General features: G+C 40.8%; 1 protein-coding gene across 9 annotated transcripts in view; it reads left to right on the forward strand.

The window, feature by feature from the left end:
* The first annotated feature begins 18,922 nt into the window (after positions 1 to 18,922).
* The window catches only part of ncoa2 (nuclear receptor coactivator 2), a 203,545-nt gene continuing 200,174 nt past the window's right edge, over positions 18,923 to 22,293 (forward strand). For all 9 annotated transcript variants that reach the window (XM_078540350.1, XM_078540349.1, XM_078540355.1 and 6 more), the window contains exon 1: positions 18,923 to 19,006. The gene's annotated coding sequence lies outside the window, so the exon portion shown is untranslated. The remainder of the gene's footprint in view (positions 19,007 to 22,293) is intronic.

Below are 22,293 nucleotides of genomic sequence, written 5' to 3' on the forward strand. Positions count from 1 at the left end.
GGGGCAGCTTATAAAGTTAGCTCTAATCCAGTCACTTTGTCCAAACAATAGTAAACCCTTGGGAGCAGTTATTGGAAAGTGAGGCAGTAGCTGAATAATTAGCATGCCAACCTTTGTATGCTTATGAAGTTTAGGTTATAGTTAATAATTTGAGTGATTATAATGGCTGGTGTTTTAAGGAACTCGATCTTTATTTTTGTCTAAAGGCTATTCCAAAATATTGAATACCTGCACACTGATATCTCATAGCTTTTTATTAACAACTCATCGTTCCAATGCTCTTGAACACCCTATCCTGGATGGTAGAAATCTCTGCATAGGTTACAGGCTTTGTCTTGAGCAAAATGTGTAATTGATTTGTGTTATTGATTGTATTCAATATGCCCACTTACTAATTCAGCTAACACTAATATTAAAAGATTTTATTTTCTAAGTTTTCTTTTTCTCTGAAACAATATGAATTGAATTAAGAAATTTGAACGTTTGCCTGACCATGGTGGGGAAATGTACTGCTTTGGCTATGAAGCACATTGGCATGTCTTGAGTTTATGAAAGGTACTAATATAAATGTATGTTATTTTCCTTATCTGAGTTATATATCAGAACAGAGTCCCTCCCTGCCACCAAACCACGCCCCCCCTGTCTTTTCCATGAAGTTTGTGAAGGACTTAGACCATAAGACATAGGAGCAAAAATTAGGCCATTCGGCCCATCGAGTCTGCTCCGCCATTCAATCATGGCTGATAAGTTTCTCAACCCCATTCTCCTACCTTCTCCCTGTAACCTTTGATCCCCTTACCAATCAAGAACCTATCTATCTCGGTCTTAAATACACTCAATGACCTGGCCTCCACAGCCTTCTGTGGCAATGAATTCCATAGATTCACCACTCTCTGGCTAAAGAAGTTTCTCCTCATCTCTGTTTTAAAAGGTCTTCCCTTCACTCTGAGGCTGTGCCCTCGGGTCCCAGTCTCTCCTACTAATGGAAACATCTTCCACACGTCCACTCTCTCCAGGCCTTTCAGTATTCTGTAAGTTTCAATCAGATCCCCCCATATCAATGTAATTTAAGGGTAATTTTATACCACACATCTGCTTCATTGATGGTAGCGTCTTTAAATCAGTCTCTTAATTTACATAGAAACTAGGAGCAGGAGTAGGCTATTTGGCCCTTTGAGCTTGCTCCGCCATTCATTATGATCATGGCTGATCATCCAACTCAATAGCCTGCTCCCGCTTTCTCCCCATATCCTTTGATCCCTTTCGCCCCAAGAGCTATATCTAACCCCTTCTTGAAAACATACAATGTTTTGGCCTCAACTACTTTCTGTGGTAGCGAATTCCACTTTCTGTTTACGAAGGATATGCCAGTGTTCCTGTTTTGGTTTCTTGGCCAACGTTGGGAGGCTGCTTCACTTCTTTTTGGTGACAGGTGTGTTTAAGACCACCTAATGTCCAAGCATTAACTGCTTGCAGTGAGTGAGCAACTTGCCTTATATTCATGAAGCTAAGAAGTTTGCTGCAGTGCTTTGACTTTTGGAATCTTCAGAATGGATGACTGATTTCACATACTGCGTGAGACTTTTATACAGGTCAATGCTACATTATGAAGTAAAAATTCTATTGTAGTTTATGCCTAGGTTGCAAACTTTTAATTTGAAAGTTGTGTGGTAGACAGTTTGCATATGGGAAGAGGTTTCTGTACAGTTGCTCTTCTTAGGTCCATCTTTCTCCCTCCTCTCCCCCCCGCCCCCAAATTAAATACACAGCAGTAGTAACCCACTCTGGTTCTACATTGAATATTTGAGTGAAGGAAAACGCTTTCCTCTTCAGTCTCTGGCACGTGCCCTGTCTGTCTCTCTAGGTTTAATTATGATCATGTTACATCATGCTTGAGAAGGCATTATAACAACTGCAGTGAGAGCACCTCAGGAGATTTGATAGTGCATGTCCCCAAGCATGAGCCTATTGGAAGTTCCGAATACTAGATTTGTGGTTCGTTAATTAATGTTGTAAATTTATGACAAAATTAGCAAATAACGAATATTCACTTGCTTGAATTTCAACAGCATCTATGTTGGCAGAGAATGAGACTGAAGTTTCTAGAGACTTTCTGCTGGCTTGAAACTGCCGATTAACAGGAATAGAGTTCAGTGAATATCAGAATTTTGCTACAGGCACTAAACTACTACATTTTTGATTAGGCTTGCTCGATTTAGGAGAGAAATCTGGAAACTGTTGACGGCTCTTTGCCTTATATTTTGGCATGTGAATGCTGAATGGGTCTGCAGATTTGCAATAGCCATATTTGCTTCTGTTTGTGACCCTGCTACTATTTTCCCTAGCGTTCTGTAATTTGACACCATTGCCAGATGTTGAGGTGGAGCTTAAGCTTTCATGAATACGTGAAGATTGTTCAGTACAAGCATAGTCTAAAATCTCAGTAAAATAGAAGCACTTTTAATCAAGATTGAAATAAAAGCCTTATGGAAATATGAAGTAAGTGCAAAAAACTGAAATTAGATGTCAAGAAATCCAATGCAAATACTACCGATAAGCAGAAAGTTAAGCATAATTATCTTTATGGTCTGGATTTAGTTTCGACAATCAAATGAATAAATTAATTAGACAGAATCAGGACCTTTCCTGCAGGGCTGCATCCCCGTATCATTTTATAAACAGCCGTATGGCTCATTTTATTTAACTTCAGTTTATTCCTTAATCAATTGGAAAAATTACTGACACCCAAGTATAGCAACATTAGATATTAAAGTAAAATTGATTTTATTCATTTGTTTACTTTGACATTTGTTTGCCATGGGCGTGTAAACACTCAAGTGTGCATGTGAAGTTTCACCTTGTATCTCTCTTACCTGTCATGTTTTCAGCAGCTGCAATGCAATCCTATTTTGTGGATGACTTTGACACACAAATGCAGCTGTAACAACCCAAATTCCTTCATATAGAGCAAGGTGTGGTCAAATGTGCCATTTGTGGCTAACAGGTCACAACTTGTATTTGCATAACGCCCTTTAAAATAGGAAAATTTCCAAAGATATTTCATGGAGGTGTAATTACAAATAAATGGACTCAGCTCAAGAAGGAGGTTAGGAGAGCTGGCCAAAAGCTTGTTAAGGGGGTTGGGGTGGGGGGGGGGCGTGGGAGATGCTTATGCATAAATTGTAGAGTTTGGGGCCTAGTTGGCTAAAGACACAGCTACCAATGGTGGGGCAGAGGGGCTCGGCCGGGAGTGGTGGCAGGTGGGGGGAAGCAGGGGAGAAGGAGAAATTAAGCATGCACAAGAGACTGGAGTTGGAGCACGTCAAGGGGAGATGGAATTAGGGGGCAAGGTTGTGAGACTGGAGAGATAAGGCCATGAAGGGGGTTTAGCACAATTTTTGGAGTTTTTAATTGGAGGAGTTGGGGGACCAGAACCAGTATAGCTCAGTGAGTACAGGGGTGATAGGGTGAGTAAATTGGGCGTAACAGGATGCAAGCATCCAGTTCTGGTGAACATTTAGTATGGACATGAGTAATGTCATAAAACCTTTGTATTTTAATTTAGAGGTGTCCAAGTTTTTTTTGTTCCCTGGTTGCAGTTGTGCATACCATGAAATCATGGGGAACACATAAAGTTTGAATCAATGTTACTGATATTATCATAATTTACATATGTCTCAAGTTGCTGACATCAATAGACAGTGGTGTCCTGGTTAAGGATTTATTCATCATTCAGGCAAGTGCTTTTTTTTTGAAAAAATAAGAAATTCTGAAACCTCAAATCCTCCCCCCAACTCCAAAGAGAATCAGCAGATAGGATCTCACTTGTCTCAATTTTAAGGGCTGAATTGTCAGGGCTGTATGTGGCTGTCTGGCTATAGGCTGGACACTGTTGCTTTCAGTAGCTTCCAATTATTTTGTTTAGTAATGTTTCCGTAAATATTTGAGATAAAGATAATCCCATTTACTGAACCCCTTCTGTCCTTCCATCGTACTAAAGCAGTAGTTTCGGTTATGGAAAGGGTACCTTGCCTATATTTTATGGTATGCTCCATTTCAATTGGCAGAGGTTTCCATAGAAAAGTTACAGCACAGAAGGAGGTCGTTTGGCCCATCTTGTCCATGCCAGCCCGAGGACACCCTTTCTAATCCCACCTTCCTGCACCTGACCCATAGCCCTGTAGCTTACAGCACTTAAGGTGCAGATCCAGGTATTTTTCAAAAGAGTTTAGAGTTTCTGCCTCTATCACCAACTCAGGCAGCGAATTCCAGGCACCCACTACCCTCTGCGTAAAAAAAGTTCTTCCTCATGTCCCCCCTACACCTTCTGCCACTTATCTCGAATCTATGTCCCCTGGTTCTAGAATTCTCCACCAAGGGAAACAATTCAATGTGCTTTCAAAAGAAACCCAAACAAACATTCATATTTTTAATGGTAGTAAATTGCCGTTCTGAGCATGAACCTATAAAATCAGTAAATTGAACCCGTTTTGAATTTTAATTGTCAAGCCAGATGAAACCTGGAGAGGTGCAAGGACCCTGGCAACATGCTTGACACAGCTGATATAAGAACATTGTTTTCATTGGAGCAGAGAAGACTGAGGAGGCGACCTGATCAAGGTGTACAAGATTGAGGGGCATGGACAGGGTGAATAGGGAGAAGCTGTTCCCCTTAGTTGAAGGATCAGGCACAAGGGGGCATAAGGTCAAGGTGAGAGGCAGGAGGTTTAGGGGGGATGTGAGGAAAAACTTTTTTACCCAGAGGGTGGTGACGGTCTGGAATGCACTGCTTGGGAGGGTGGTGGAGTGGGGGTTGCCTCACATCCTTTAAAAAGTACCTGGATGAGCACTTGGCACGTCATAACATTCAAGGCTATGGGCCAAGTGCTGGTAAGTGGGATTAGGTAGGTAGGTCAGGTGTTTCTCACGTGTTGGTGCAGACTCGATGGGCAGAAGGGCCTCTCTGCACTGTGTGATTCTGTGATATGTGAATAACAGTTGGATGGACTGTGGATTTGTATGGTGTCTTTTCAGCTGTGGGATTGGGTTTGAAATTGGCCTAGAATAATGAATAAAGGTTTCCCTCTTGTCCCTGTAAACATTCTAGATTTTTACTGAGAAACCTAGGTCAAGGTCCACTAGGCATGGCAACACCCAGGTTGAAAACAGTAGGAGCGATGAGGCAAATGAAAGTTGTAGTGGTCTGATGCCAATTTTATATTAAAAGCTGGCAGCTTGTAGAAGAAATTGAGTTTCGGCTTGGTTGCAGACTCTTTAACACAAAACTGTCCACAAGTGGGCAATCATTTGGCAATTTCACTTGGGTTACTGGGGTGGCTGGTGTCAGAAATGAAAAATTCACAGGTTGTCCTTGAGGTTGGAAATAAGGTACATTTTAAGGCAGAGTACTCTTGCTTGAAAATGCCCCATTGATCGGCACTTGTCACCCCACCTTGTTCCGTGTATTCATTTAGCAAAAAATCTTATTAGACCAATGCATTGAGTTGGTGCTTCCTTCCTCAGCAGTGTATCATGGGTATGATATGTTTGTTAGGAAGTTTAATTGTACATCTGATTCAGGTGTGTTTCATATATTGCAGAGCCACTTGAAACTACTTTGTTTATGCTAAATATTGGTTCCGTGACTGCCGTAGAAACATTTTGCATCTTTGCTAGAGTTAATCATGAAACTTTCAGCAGGCCAAGACCATTACATACTGTGTTACCCACGTTCTGCTACGGTGGAGCAATTTGTGCTAATCCCATTGTTCTGCTCGCTTCCTGTCCCATTTAATACCTTTCATCAACAATTCTTCCTTCAACGCTATGAAGTGTCTGCTTCAATAGCCACTAGTGATAATGCATTCTTATAAAAAAAAACTTGGAGCTCTCTATGTCTCTAGTACTGTACTAATGCTAAATTTATGCCACTGTTATCTCTTTACTGACAGTGGAAGTAGGCCTTTTGGTGTTATCATCTCAGAAGAGTTCAAAATTTTGAAATATTTTGAGATTTACCCATCAACTTTCTCTGTTCAATTAGGTGCATCACTAATTCTTTTAAGTCTCAACTCTACTTTGCACATTTTCCTATGGTTTCGCCATGCCAAAACTGGACTGATACCTCCAACAGTCCTCTAACCAATATACTGTATTATTTCATCATTATCTTGCTTTTGTTATCAGCACCTTTTATTTATATATATATATATATAAATAAAACCCAGGATCCTATTTTGTCCCTAAGGTGACCCTTCTACTTGTAATCCTGCCTTTTAAAGAGATAACATATCTGTATCCTTCAATGTACCTCTCATCACTCTCTCTCTCTCCTTTTTCCCCCACAAATTGCAGTTTACATTGATCAATGTAAACCAAATTTGCCACATATCTGCCCATCTCCTAACCCACTTATGTCTGTCTCCAGTCTCCCATGCTCTTCCTCCGTTTCCTCTGCTTCCTAATTTAGCTTCAGTAGAATTATCTGCAACAAAGATTGCTGGGGCCTACTACAAATAACATTTTCCCAATCCAAGAAACATCCATTGATTTTCTTTGCTTTCTAACCTTCAACCTTCCGTCTATTTATTCTGCTACTTTACCTTTTAACACTGAGTCTTGATCTTCAAGAAACCCCTTGTGCGCAACTTTTCAGAAGTTCAAACCTATTGTTTTAATACATTCCTTTAACTAAATTCCTCAAGGGTATATATAAAATAATCGCGCATTGCCTGCCTTTGGCAAACCTACCTTGAGGCTAATTAATCTATTGTTACCTGGATTTTTTTTTTATGAACATAAATATAACATTTACCACTCTCTCATTTGGTACAGCCCTGTTTGCAAAGATGTTGTGGAAATGTATGGCTAGCACCCTTGCTATTTCTTCTTTAACACTCGCTGGAGTGTAGGTTGCTTGGGCCTGTTAATTATCAATATTAATTCCCATTGAAGGTAAGACCTCACATTTTATATAGCGACTTTCATGTCCTCCGAGGCTCCCAAAGCATAAAAATATTGGACTGTGAAGTGCAATCACTTCTGTAGGCAAACAATTTGCACACAGCAAAGTTGAACAAATAACAAAGAAGATAAAATGATCACTTACTCTGTTTTTGTGGTGTTGGTTAAAGATTGATTGGCCGGGGCACTAGGAGAACTGCCCTGCTCGATGGGGGGAAACTATGGGATCATTACATCCACCCAAACAAACAAATGAGGCCTCAGTTTAATGTCTTTTCCAAGGTTCAGTACTCCTGATAATGCAGAACTCCCTTGGTTCTGCATTAAAATGTCAGCCTCGATTATGTACTTTGGTCCTGGAACTTGTAACCTTTTGATCCAGAGGTGAAATTACTACCATTTGAACCAAACTGGAATCTGCTAAATGAAGTTTTCTTTATAATATTTAGGCAACTTTTAATTGTGGTTGATAGAGACTTGATTATTGTTGCTTATGAAAATCCTATAAATAAATTTCATTTTCTCATGGGTAAGATATCTTTTATACATTTAGTGAATAATATTCAAGATGTTTGAGACATTGCTTTGTTTGTTAATCAAAGGAAGTCAACATAAAATTTTAACTAAAGAAACAAGAAATGAATGTACAAGTGAGGTTTTCATCATAACTCCCTTTTGTTCATTTATTAAGTCTATAATTAGTGTTTCTGCGAATGTTCATCACGACCGGAATACATAGTTAAAATGAAACAAAAACAGAAAATGCTGAAAAAACTCAGCAGGTCTAGCAGCATCTGTGGAGAGAGAAACGTGTTAACATTTCGAGTCTATATGACGCTTCTTCAGATCCCTTCTTCATGGTTAAAATGAGTTTGGTAAGGAATTGCCTCCATTGTATTTTACTGCTTTCCTCTCTGGATAATATATTTGGAATAATTTTACTGAGCGACATTAACATACACAAGTCACAAGCGCAAGTTTGTATGCCAGGAGACTGGAGGCCTCAAGTGATCTTTTTTAAAAAAAAAAAAATAGTTTTTTGTAGCATTCAGTAGAACCCTGATACAAATTTTCTTTAGTTCACCAATGGACCAATGCTGTGTTAGAAATATTATGTGGCAGTCATTCAACAGGATGTGATTACGTTTGAATAAATTATTCTGGTTTTGTAAGTATGGCAAACCATTGGGCAGAATTACACAAGTGATTTGTTTTCTCTAAGGGATTGCTTGAGCTATATTTGATACAAATACAAATGTACTAGCTGAGATTTGGAATCCACCATCTGGAATATTGCAGGGACACATCCACTTACTCCCACTTTTGGCACAGCATTTTGTGCTATTTTGATGTCTTCATCCAACAATGTATAACTGGTAGGTATGAGCAAATGTATTGGATCATATTTGGTTCATATTTTGCCTTTGTAAATCAGCCGGGTATAACAACTGAACAGGTGGGTTTTCCTAATCAAAGTAACTACCAATCATGAATTTCTAAAATCTATAAATCAAAAATGGATAGTTAGCAGCAGATATTGATCAAAAAAGGGGAAGGTGAAAAGGCAAAAAAATGAAATCACTATGTTTAGAGACTTTTCAAAAGGCTAACCTTCAGCTTGTCTGGATTTGGAAGGGAAGCCTTGCCAACAGTGAGTTTGAAAAAGGTTTAGAAAGTAGTTGTGTACAAACTCACAAATACACCTACCAAGCTGAAGTCGTCATAAAATGTGTCCATTATAGAAGCAAGAACTCCATTAGGGAATAACATATTTTCTTCAGCGCTCAACTTGAAGAGCAGGATCAGGATCGATCTTGGGTCCTGAAATATGCTTTTTTTAAAAAACATGGCAAACTTCAAAATTAGAAGATATACCCCATTTACCGTGGCATTTTCTGTGTTAAATGTGTTTTTCATTGAGGCTTGTGTCTGACTTGAAGCTTGAATCTTATGATTATGTAGATTCCCAGACATATCCCTGTCAGCTGAAGAGACTAATTGAGTTAGTAGACTGCTGGTCTCATAACTGTGCCTGTAAGCACTAGAAATATTTGACAGGTTGACTGACCATTCACAGAACGGGAAAAAGTCGTCTTCCTGTCATTTATTATGAAAAATTTACTGCAAGTAACACCATCCCGCCCAAAAGTAACACCACCCTGCCCAAGAAATTCCCTTTTAGATCTAGTTAAACTAATTCTGAATTTGTCTTGTGAACAGCATCAAAAACAACTTAAAACATCAATTTCAGTTTTTTCTGTGTAACTTTGAAAGCAAAGTTTTACTATACTGGCCAAGTAATTCAGAAGTACAACACAAAACCCACTCGGTTAAAGTTGACAAGTGGGGGGTGAGCGTATTGTGCAATTAATCGTATTTAATTAAATGTAGGTGGTGGAAATTAACTAGGAATTCAATGTAAAAAGGAAAGGATTGAAACTGTGGTGGTGTGTTCAGAGGTGCATATTTCTAATATACATTTATGTAAATAAAAGCTTATAAAAGTGTGTAAAGATTAAGCTCCGGTTCTATTCTTCACCGCCCAGCTTTCTAAAATAGAAGAGAGCAGTCTGTTATTTTGCAATGTACTTTAAGTTGTTACAGCAACATTTTATGTCTTTCTGAATAGTTACACCATCTTTTTATTTATGTTTACACTGAGAACTCAGAAACCTTGTTTGTATACCGAATAGCAAGTTATGGCATTTTTCAAGTTTGGAGACAAATACTGAATAAAGTCCTGAATTAAATACCCATTTAAGTAGAATATTTTAGTAATATTGAGTACCGGCGCAGAGAGATTTGGTAAAGAAAGATGCTATTTAATTTATTCTTCTTGGGATGTGGCTTTTTATAGCAATCACCAAAATCAACCTAACAGACAGTAAAAGGTCACCATGTATGCAGAGCTCTATGCATTTACCTACAGTGAATAGGTGAAGAAAATTATTTCTCAGGAACCCATCAAAAAAAGCACTATATTGTATGGGGAAGATATCGTATAAGCCTACTAAATTTTTAGTGTTGATATTTATTCCTCCATCACTTTCAAAAGGGATTATTTGGCTTTGTAACAGTTCAAATACTAACTCACCTTAAGTAATGTTAAAGCAGGTCTGCTAATATGCAAACATACGAATTGGGAGCATACTGATACAAGATTTATTTTTGTACGTGAAGCAGATTTAACCATAATTATTATCAAATTATCCTGTGGAATACTTTGCAAGTCAATCCAACTGAACAGGTTCAAGAGTCCCATGTCATTGTGGTCAAGACATTTTTAAAACTGTGCATTGAAAATCGGACTGCAGCAACTGTATCCATTTTATTTTTTAATATTTAAATTGAGCACTGAAGCAAATACATTATTTCCTAATGGAGTTCTTGCTTCTATAATGGACACATTTTATGATCACTTCAGCTTAGTAGGTGTGTTTGTGAGTTTGTACACAACTACTTTCTAAATATTTTTCAATCTCACTGTTGGCAAAGCTTCCCTTCCAAATCCTGACAAGTTGAAGGTTAGCCTTTTGAAGTAAAACGCCTTTCATCTAAAATGCTGTTTCATCACCAAAAACATTGAGTTCAGAATAGAGCGTAAACATGCTTTAAAATTGTTTTTAACACAAAGTATAAACTGCAGATTACAAATTCTGCAGAGCTCTGATTAGTATTTTGTACCAAAGTGGAAACCTGGTTACTGGTTCAGATTGGAAAGTTGCTACATCTTGCATTGGAAAAGCTATTGTATTTTGAAGATAAAAAGCACAGTGCAGAGCAATAACAGATCACATGACAATATTTGAAACTGAAAGGGATTAGGATATAAAATTCTAGTTCTGATTTTTTTTTAAATATGGGGAATAAAGGTCAAACCTTTATTAAAGTTGCTGCATAATGTGATTCCTGCTTCAAAGCATAAGAAACAATAGCTTATACCTTGTATGCAGATATGTAACTATATAGTGCCAGTTCCTTAATTAGCTTGTCACTGTTTATTTTTAGGAGATTCAAAACTTACATCTGACACAAATACTTTCATTATTGCTTGGCCTTCCCTCTGGCAATGTTAACTTTTCATTGCAGGATAGGGAAATGCCTATAGCAATAAGATTCAAATAAAGTGGGGCAAAGGACTTTCACCTAAGGCATTGATTGAAGGATGCACTAATAACCACCTGCATTTATATAGCGTCATTTAATATATTAAAATGTTCCAGTGTGCTTCACGGGGGTGTTAATGGAGAAAGTTTGATCCCGAGTCACAAGGGATGTTAGGACAGGTGATTAAAAGCTTGGTCAAAGAGGTAACTTTTAGGGAGTGACTTGAAGGAGGTGAGAGATGAGAGAGGTTTAAAGAGAAAATTGCAGAGCTTGGGGACTAGGCATGTCAAGAGGTGAAAATCAGGGGTGCCAAGAAGTTGTATTTGGAGAGCAAAGAGATTTGAGGGTTGTAGGACTGGGGGAGATTTGAACAAGAGTGGAGTCAGGCCATGGAGGGATTTGAACAGAAAGATGAGAATTGTTAATTCAAGGCATTGATTGATCAGGAGCCAATATTGATCAGTCATAGGGGTGATGGGTGAATGGGGCTTGGCAGGAGTTTGGACACTGACAGCAGAGTTTTGGATGAGCTCAAGGTTGTGGTAGGTGGGAGGCTGGCCAAGAGGGCATTGCAATAGATAGCTCTGGAAGTGGTCAGAGCATGGGATTCTGAGGCGGGGCAAAGGCAAGTGTTGGAAGTACGTAGTCTTTGAAGGGCCACCTCTCCCAGTGGTTTCACATTGATCAATGAGGGTTCTTGGCGATGCCAACTTTAGTCTAGACATAGTCCTTTGGGACTGTACTGAGAGGTCTTTGGTCTTCCTGTCGCTCTTCAGTGACAGTAAATTCCATTTGCAGATTATTTTTGTGATGTATAAAATGTGTAAACAGCTCTTTTTCATAGATCATACCACCTAGATAAGCAATTGAATTGCTAACTTCAGTCCATGTAAGAGATCCAGTACCAAATCTTTAGGTAGATTTTATGGGGGAACGGTTATGGAGAAGAGCACTTCTTGATTATGCTTCTTGATCAAGTTGTACATTGGATGGTAATTATGAAGATGCTAGGAAATTGGCTTTATTCTGCCCTAGGAGAATAAGCCTGAAACGTTTTCCCAAACTACTACTGCATTTTTCAGGTGGGGAGGCTGCAGTTGTCATTTGTAAATCTGTGATCTGTCAATATTGCGTTGAGAACATGATTGTTGAGGATAATTAAAAGTAGTCTTTGAAAAGATACTAGGCAATAGAAAAGCTGATTGTAGGCATAAGAAAGAATGATGCAAAAAATGTTCCATCTATATGCGTAGTCACCAGAAGATAGATCCTGCTTTAGGGATAGATTGGGCTGAAATATAAGAGAACTAGGACCTGGCAGAGATGTTAAGTGGATTCTTCTCATAAAGTTTTACAGACTGTACTGAAGTTCATTTTGGCGCATAACTTCAAAATACAAATATACACCAGTAAAATGTGTGCTTTGAAGAAAGTGAATAACTATATCTGTCTGGCTAGACCAGTGCTTCTCAAACTTTTCTGTCCGCAGACCACTTAGGTGGGGCAAAAGATCAACACCACCGCCCCCCCCACCACCACCACCACCACCACCACCACCACCACCCCCACCCAAGACCACTTACCGGTTCTACCTCGCCACTTTTTTTGCTGCTACAATGCATCAGAATTAATGAAATGTTAAAAATCTGTGTGCACTTTTTAAATTAATTATCATAAGCCAATGCTTAATTCATGCCAGGAACAAAAGTATAGACATTATCATATTATGAACAGTAATGCTACAAGAGAACGCGCTTACTTGAAACTTCTCATATGTTGTCAAATCATCACAATCGTCTTCTGAAAAATTCATACCTTTCTTAGATTTATATTAATCAAATAAAATCAGCAGTAACATAAGCAAGATTTATGAAACTACACTGTTGTTGCTTGCACTTATGATTACTCGTGCTACACGTGCAGGAGCCAGGCTGGTTGTGTGAAGTTGTGCAAGTGGTTGGGATCAGGGTTCTAACTTATTCTCTCATATCTGGCCTCAGCCTTGGCATTGTGTGTCAGCGACTTTCATTTGGGACCAACCCTGGTGGTTTGAGGACCACACTGAGAATCACTGGAGCAAACCTTAGAATCTTCAAAGAAAGAGTAAGGCTCGAGTTAATGATTTCAGGAAATCCAGTTACTGGTGCTGTACCTAAGAACTAATGGGTTGATTATATTATCACAATTATTCAAATAAAGCAGGGACTGGAACCCGGAAATTGTACATCTGCAATGTGATAAATGCTTAGTTACTTATATCAAATGCTCCTAATTGTTATCTAATGAGCCCTAGGACAATAAGATATAACCTGTGAATTTAAAAATGAGATGTGAATTTTTGGTAATTTGTTGGAATCATATAAAATTTTAACTTGAATACATTATGCAGTAAATGTAGCTTGGACTTTTAGAATGCTTTTCGTGAAATTCTTTGAAGTTTCCTTTAAAAGACCTGTTGAGGCTTGGTAGAGTCACTGACTACTAGAGATTTTTTGTCTTTTCAGGGTTTCAACACTATAGAATCTCTTTTATATTTATTTCTATATCTCCATATTTCTACCTATGGCCGGAATTTTCCAGCCTGTTGGCGTCATGGTGGGCGGGAGGGTGGGGGGGGGGGAAACGACAATATGACGAGAAGACCAAAAATCTATTCCACACCGTTGTGAAACCAGTTTACGATCATCTGTTCCACCCATCAATGGCGGGCCATGTTTCCTGCCATCACATGTCGGGAGCCTACTTTCAGTACTTCAGCATCTCAGTGTATGCCCTGCTCACCGGAAATAATCCCCACAACTGTACATGAGCGACGTGCACATGGCAAGCTGCACTTCTCTTAGGACTTTGAGGCATGTTTGCCTACCTTGCTTCGGGCATAACTTGCAGTTGTCAGCACCAGGCTTCGCAGGCAGCGAAGGGGGCTCATGGGCAGGTCTCTACCTACCAGACCACCATAAGGCGGGGGTGACTTTTCAACAGCTATAGGGCTAGGGCTTGTTTCGGGAAGGGGGAGAAGTGGCCTCAGGCAAGGGAAGAGGCTGCAGGGTGAGGGCTGTACTAGGGAAAGGGATTATCCCAGGGTGTGTGGGAGCACGTGTTGACCTATGCAAGCAGCCTCAAGATGGTGAGAGCTGAGGAGGCAACCTCCAGAGGAGATGAGACCAGCTAGAGATTGTGAGGGTGTGTGTGGGAGTGAATGGTGATGTCCCTTGAGCTGGCAGTGAGTGAGATGCCAGTGAATGTGTGATGGCCTTGAGTGTGTGAGTTTAGAGTGATGAGATGGTTGCCATATCCTGGTGGCACAGATGAGATCATTCATCTGTTTTCTGCACTAGATGGCCGACCACTTGTGTGCAGCATTGGCACTGACCACCTCTGCCGCCACCTCCCAATCCGGAGTGGTGAGACTGATGGGCCTCCTGTGGCCACAGTGGGGGTAGAGGACATCACGGTGGGCCTCCACAGCGTCCAGCAGTAGTCCCAGGGATGCGTCACTGAATCGAGGGGCTGTACTCTTCTTGGTTTTCACTGGAGCGGTTTTGGGCTGCAAGCATTGAGAAGTGTGTGTGCAGGTGCAGTTTAAATATGGTGCCCTGTGTGAGGAAGTGGCGAGCTAGCAATGTGGTGGGCTAATCGGAGGCCAGCTGCCAGCGATGTGGCTGCATAATTTGGGGCGGGAATGGGATGATATGGCGCAGAAACCTGCCATGGCGGTCGGTGGGTACAATGACATTTTCCCGCCCACTACTGCACTTAGGGCGGAATCATCCCTTTCACATCTCCCTTTCCCCTCTCCTTCCCCAATCGCTCTCTCCCTCCCCCTTCTCTCTCTCCCTCCCCATTTTTTTTATTCGTTCGTGGGATGCAAGAATCGCTGGTTAGGCCAGCATTTATTGCCCATCCCTAATTACCCTTGTTCAGAGGGCATTTTAAGAGTCAACCGCATTTGCTGTGGGTCTGGAGCCTATATGTGACTTCAGACCAGGTAAGGATGGCAGAATTCCTTCCCTAAAGTACATTAGTGAACCAGATGGGTTTTTGTAACAATCGGCAATGGGGTTTCATGGTCATCATCAGTCTTTTAATTCCATATTGAATTCAAATTCCACCATCTGCTGTGGTGGGATTCCGTCTCTCTGTCCGTCTCTCTGTCCGTCTCTCTGTCCGTCTCTCTGTCCGTCTCTCTGTCCGTCTCTCTGTCCGTCTCTCTGTCCGTCTCTCTGTCCGTCTCTCTGTCCGTCTCTCTGTCCGTCTCTCTGTCCGTCTCTCTGTCCGCCTCTCTGTCCGCCTCTCTGTCCGTCTCTCTGTCCGTCTCTCTGTCCGTCTCTCTGTCCGCCTCTCTGTCCGCCTCTCTGTCCGCCTCTCTGTCCGCCTCTCTGTCCGTCTCTCTGTCCGTCTCTCTGTCCGTCTCTCTGTCCGTCTCTCTGTCCGTCTCTCTGTCCGCCTCTCTGTCCGCCTCTCTGTCCGCCTCTCTGTCCGCCTCTCTGTCCGCCTCTCTGTCCGCCTCTCTGTCCGCCTCTCTGTCCGCCTCTCTGTCCGCCTCTCTGTCCGCCTCTCTGTCCGCCTCTCTGTCCGCCTCTCTGTCCGCCTCTCTGTCCGCCTCTCTGTCCGCCTCTCTGTCCGCCTCTCTGTCCGCCTCTCTGTCCGCCTCTCTGTCCGCCTCTCTGTCCGCCTCTCTGTCCGCCTCTCTGTCCGCCTCTCTGTCCGCCTCTCTGTCCGCCTCTCTGTCCGCCTCTCTGTCCGCCTCTCTGTCCGCCTCTCTGTCCGCCTCTCTGTCCGCCTCTCTGTCCGCCTCTCTGTCCGCCTCTCTGTCCGCCTCTCTGTCCGCCTCTCTGTCCGCCTCTCTGTCCGCCTCTCTGTCCGCCTCTCTGTCCGCCTCTCTGTCCGCCTCTCTGTCCGCCTCTCTGTCCGCCTCTCTGTCCGCCTCTCTGTCCGCCTCTCTGTCCGCCTCTCTGTCCGCCTCTCTGTCCGCCTCTCTGTCCGCCTCTCTGTCCGCCTCTCTGTCCGCCTCTCTGTCCGCCTCTCTGTCCGCCTCTCTGTCCGCCTCTCTGTCCGCCTCTCTGTCCGCCTCTCTGTCCGCCTCTCTGTCCGCCTCTCTGTCCGCCTCTCTGTCCGCCTCTCTGTCCGCCTCTCTGTCCGCCTCTCTGTCTACCCTCCACCCGCCACCTTGCCTCATGAAATCAAAAATTGGGACCAGATAACACTTGAAACATGTACTGGCAGTGAATTTTAGGCATAGCTTTTGAGGTGATACATATTGGAATAGTTAACGTGATTTACACAGGTATACACAACAAAAGGGTAATCTTATTATGAACTGCAAAAAGATTTAAATGTGACTTATTGATGATTAATTGCAAGTTACGTGTTAATGTTCAGTAATAGAAATGCAGCTCTCTTTTTCAGTTCCCCGATTGTACTTTGTAGTTGCGACCAATTTCGCATTATTGCCCTTCCCCAGTCACTCCCCAATTGTGCTTCTTCTCACTGAATGATCTCGATCCTTATGATGGTTTTAGCTGGGGAGTCCCAGGGTTATGATCCAATAATGGTGAAGGCAAGTCAGATGGTGTAGAACTTGAGAGGGGTAATTGGAGGTGACTGTTTTCACATTCCTATTGATGGAAGTTGGTGGGATGGAAGGTGATGGCGAAGTTATCTGGGTTAGTTGTTGTAAAACATCGTCACTTAGATAGTACACATTGCTGCTGTAGTGTGCTGGTGGTGGAATGGATGGATATTGTTCAGCACAGCAGACACTGAACAAGTGGGCTGTACTCTTCTTGAGGTGGTGGTCTCCTTGACTGTTATGGTTGCACCTATTCTGGTGCATAGTGAGTAATTAATAGGAAAGTGGACTGCTTAATGTGAAATAGCCAATAACTGCTGTGCTTTTGTAACCATACTGTGAATATAGCTGGTTTCATTAAGCTCCTGGTCAGTCGTGATCTCAATTTGCGTGATTGATGAGGAGTGTCTAAGGGTGTTGTATGTTTGGATTGCTTAGGCATTTGTTAAGGTCCGCATGAGATTAATAATTAAAATATAGTGCCTTTGACGACTTCAGGACATCTCTGAGCACTTTCCAGCCATTTGAGTACTTTGGAAGTGGTCATTCCTACAATGTAGGGACTGTGATCAATTTATGCACAGCAGTGAGATGCTGCTTGAGGGATAAATATTGGCCAAGACATGGGGGGGCGGGGGGGGGGGGGACTCCACTGCATTTCTGCCACTAAAAGTCATGTTAGGCCTGTTTTTGCTTGCGACTTATGTGGGCCGAATGTTACTTACTACTTGCCGGCCTAGGTCCTATTGTAGGCCAGCATGAGCTGCTTCTTTATTGGAAATGTTGTGATTGGAACTGAACATTGCAGAACATCCTTTCTGGCCAATATTGGGCTAAGCAGCTCAGGCCATCTGTGGAGGCCTGTAATGTGCGAGATATATGGGTGTTTCATGCTCCAGTCCTTATTGAAGCTGTTAAATAAACCATAGGTTGCAGCGTTCTTTCACTGCAAAGGGGCCCCATTTAGGGTATATTAAAGTTCACACATAGAGTACTGTTTAAAAAAAAGCTGGCTCAGGCCAATTTTTCTGAAAATTATTTTAATATTCTCCATGCTGAAATAAGTCTAGTTTAGATCAGGAAGAATTTAAAAAGTTCCATGAGGCCATAATCCTAATTTTAGGTTTTAATTATTGTGTAGTTGTAGTTGCATTGCTACAGCTGGTACTACAGAAAAGTGTGTGTGTTTATACATGTATCTTCTGCAAGGGTTATATATAGAAATGTAAACAATGCAGTTAAAATTACAATCAACATAGTGTGTGCCAGATGTCAATTTAATAGTTCAGCTGAGATCTGGCAGAATTGTTCTTGTATGATTTTGGAGCCCAAATGCGAATGAGAGTGGGATTGTCAGTGTTATAGTTTGGTTCTTGTGCTACAGTGCTCAAATAGAGCTTTAAATATTAGTTCTGATAAAGGGTCATACGGACTCGAAACATCAACCGTATTCCTCTCTGCAGATGCTGTCAGACCTGCTGAGTTTTTCCAGGTATTTTTGTTTTTGTTTTAAATGTTGACTGTTGGGGTGAGATTTCACAGTTGTATTTTTGAATTGGAAATGATAAGATTATCAACTTGTGCAAATGTTCAAGCAATGTTTGGATTTCTGGTGTGCACAGGTAAGGGAACGTAAGAAAAATAACTTCTGTTAATTGGGAATAGTCTTTGTACTGTGACATGATACAGATTTAGAAAAGATTTATATAAAAGAGGCTAAAACAGTTTGATGAAGAAAAACAGGATTTTTTCTGAGGGATTGCTCAATTGGAATTGAGCACTCCTGTTAAGTAAAAAACAGATACAGTGCTGCCTTAACCTCTGCACTGAACAACACCCCCTACTGCATCAGTGTGGCATTTCTGTTTTGTGCATGCTTGTAGCCTAAGTACTAATTAATTCAGAATTCAAGGAGAGAGCTTTTGTGAAATAATGTCCACTAGAAACACAAGCTTATTTAAACCCAGAGCCTTAGAGCTAGTAGAAATGATGCTCAGCCTGGGATTCCGGTCATGGAATCCATGTGTGAATGAAAAGATGGTATGTTGACCCAACTAAACCAATCTAGTATCTGCTTAAATGCATTCTAATGCTTTGATTTAACAAATCCCATGATGGTGTAATTTTGTGCAGTTTGTTCTTCAGTGCTTGGTCCAAAGGGGTAAATCATGATTGCATTATAATCATTAATTATTCCACTGTCGTTTGATTCGAGTATATATTCTGAGTGAAGGATTGGATTGGCAATGTATAATTTTGATAAATATTACATTTTCTTTGGCAGAGTGAGGAGGATAATGTCTGAAGATTGTCAATCATATTGCAACCGAAATGCCCTAGGGGTGTTTTTGGAGTAAAGCCAAGGTATGTTAACATTTTGACTTTTTCCAGATGATTTTAACTGTTAAGAGTTTATAGTACTCAATTGTCATTGGTGCATAAGGCCTGTAGTGTTGTAGAAAGAAAGAACTTGTATTATAAAGTGCCTTCACATCCTCAGGATATCCCATAGTGCATTGCAGCCAATAAAGTACTTTGTGTTCTAATGTATGGCAGAATTTGGGATCCGCAAGGTTGTGTGACTGAAAATTAGATAAATGACTAGATCTATTTTAGTGCTGCTGGTTAAGGGATAAATGTTGGCTAGGACACAGCGAGAACTCTTCTGCTCCTGGAACACTACCATGGGATCTTTTACATCCATCTGAGACAGCAGACAGAGCTCCTGGGTTAAGCCTCACCCAAGTGATGGCACTTCTCACAGTGGAACGCTTGCTCAGTACTACACTGAATATGGGCTATGTTGTATGTTTTTATTTAACAAAAATAATATAAAAATATTACACTATTTTACAATATGCTTTTATATAACAGAAGCAATGGTTGCTTTGATTGTAATTTTCTGTCTTGGATTCTATATAGCTTGGATGCTTTCATAGGAAGATTTAAATTGTGAACAATTCTGATCCAAATTCATATCTGATTTGTATCTTCTAACTTGCAAATTTTTACCCACATAATTTCCTATGTTATAACTAGCAGATAGGCCAGCAGTGTTTTCTATGAACAGGCTATAACGGAGCTTTTGAATCTCACAATTGTAAGCTTATTATTATCTTCATTAACAGGAAATTCTGCACTTGGAAAAGAAGTCATAGGAGTTTTCAATTACTCGGCTGTTTGAGTTTGAGGACCTATCTGATTAGCAAGTCTAAAGGATTTGTGTAGCTAGCTTGTCAGCTATCATTGGGTAGATGACAGAGGAGATAGATAAGCTACTGCTTGCCTCCCTCAGAATGTGCTCTGGTTTACTTCATTTCAGCAGTAGTTGGTTTAAGGTTGTCTGCTTGCTGATGAATTTGTATTAAATAGTTATGAGAATGGAACTAAAGGTTTTCTTTACATCAGACTTTAAAAAGACAAGAATGAAGGTAATATTAATACCTTTTTTACTACAGTCAGTATAAGTCTAGTTAGCTTCCGGTTTGGGCTACTTTGCCCAGTCCCATTTCATCATGTAGCATCTTTTTTCCCCTCATTGTCTCGCGAGCACAATTCAACACGAGCTAACAAATAGTGACTTGAATAACTAGGCGAACCCTTTCAGAATTGATCACTATAATTATCAGGCTAAGTCATTACATTGTACATGGTGGTAACTTAAATGTAGTGACTATTAGAACCCAACTTGGGGAGGAGATCCAATCTTGATGCTATCCAAAAAGCAGCTGCCCTCAATGGCTGACTTTTGTTTACTCTTGACTGAGTCACTATTTCACCTTGGGGCAAAGTGAGATTGGCAAGGAGAGTAACTCCATGCTGCAAAGTGTGCCTCCTGTTGGCTTACATTAAGGTTTTGAAAGCAGTTGTGGAGATGTCCAGGTGGTTTCACCATCTGAGCTAAAATGAGACCAGATTGAAAAGTGAGAGAAAGGAAACAAAAATCTAAGTAAGATTTGATAAATGAAGCAATTTATCTTAAAGATATTTGAAAATACATTAAAAGAAAGGACATACTGTTTCATTGTAATTCTTGGTGTGTGTGTGCCTGGATTCCCTTTTTGGATTGTGTAATAGGTGAAATTGATCGCATCACAATTTTTTTTACCAGTTTTCTTGTGAGACTAACTGAGAGGTGCCTAACCAAGTTGCAAGTTGGTGAAATATGTCATCCAAAAGGCTTCCATGTTTCCTTATGCACACACAAACTGAGGTGATTCAAGGTGAACTTCCCTGGTCTGGTTCGTTCACTTTTGTACAGGGCTTTTCTGTGCATGAATCAGTACTAATGCAGCATTCCATGACCTGAACTACAAACTTAAATGACTGGTTGAAGATTTGAATGAAACTTAAAATTTTATTTATATTCAAAAAGATTTTGTAATAATGCAAGTCATTTATTCGGTGATAAGATTTTCTACACAAACCACATGTTTATTTAAAAAGTGAATTCCTTATGGTGAAAGATCCCTTAGTCACTGCACTGTATTAATTTCTTTCTACTGGCAAGAGGCATATATATTGATAGATTTATTAAGTTATTCAAGTTTCACTATTCTCCAGCCAACCATTTCACTTGCTTTTAGCCTGTGATTGAGACCAAGGAATGTTAAGCAAGCATTGTGTTGCCGTGTAGAAATAATATTGTCTTTTTAGAAGGCAAAAGGCATTTGTTCATTTGAGGCCAAGTGTGGTACTGAACCATTTTTCCTAACAAGAATCCTTAGTAAAACAGGGCTGTAGGAAAATCTTCCAGTGGTTGGTATACCTGATATGCAGGAAGATGGTCCAGATTGTTGGAGGCAAATAATTGCATTCCCATGAGGTCATTAATGGACTTACAGCAACGTTTTGGGCCCCAGGCCTAGGTAAGGTCCCATGCTCAAGGCCAATGGTGAAACCAGAGAATTTTCAGTGCTGATGGCAGAAGAACGAAAACCTTGAGGGACAGCAGTTGTTTACAGGTGCAGGATCCTTTATAAAGAGGATTTTAATCAAACGTGAAGCCTCATGTCTTCTTTTCCCTTGTTATATTGTTTATTGAGATTGAAAATTTGAGGCTCTTGGAAGCAACTGAAGAGGAAAGCGCAAGACCACAAGGCATGGAGAAATGAGAGGAGGACCTGGTCTTGGGTAGATCACCACTATATTTTTAGCTGCTTTACCATTCTTTCTGTCCTTCTCTCTAACAAAGATAGGAGTGGGGCCATTTGCTGATGATTGTACAGTGTTTAATATCATTCACAACTTCTCCAATAATGAAGCAGCCTGTACCAACCTACAGGAGGACCTGGACAGTTTCCAGACTTGAGCTGACAAATGATAGGTAGCTTTTATTCCACATGTAATTATGGCACCACATTTGCACCAGACAATGACTATCTAAAATAAGAAATGGTTACCCCATCAACTCCTGGCCTTCAGTCAGCCACCATTACTGAATCCTTTGTCATCAACATGCTAGGATCACCTTTGACCAGGATTTCAACTAGACCAGCTCTGCCAACACTGGCTACAAAAATAGGGCAGTATCTGAGAACACTGTTTCACCTCCTATTCGCTCTTGGCCACTTCATGATCTATGAGGCTGAGTCACGAATGTAATATGCTACTCCACAATTGCATTGAAAGGCGCCGTCAAAGAAGCTCAA

Source organism: Cetorhinus maximus, chromosome 4 (genome assembly GCF_964194155.1).
Source record: "Cetorhinus maximus chromosome 4, sCetMax3.hap1.1, whole genome shotgun sequence".
Classification (NCBI taxonomy): Eukaryota; Metazoa; Chordata; class Chondrichthyes; order Lamniformes; family Cetorhinidae; genus Cetorhinus; species Cetorhinus maximus.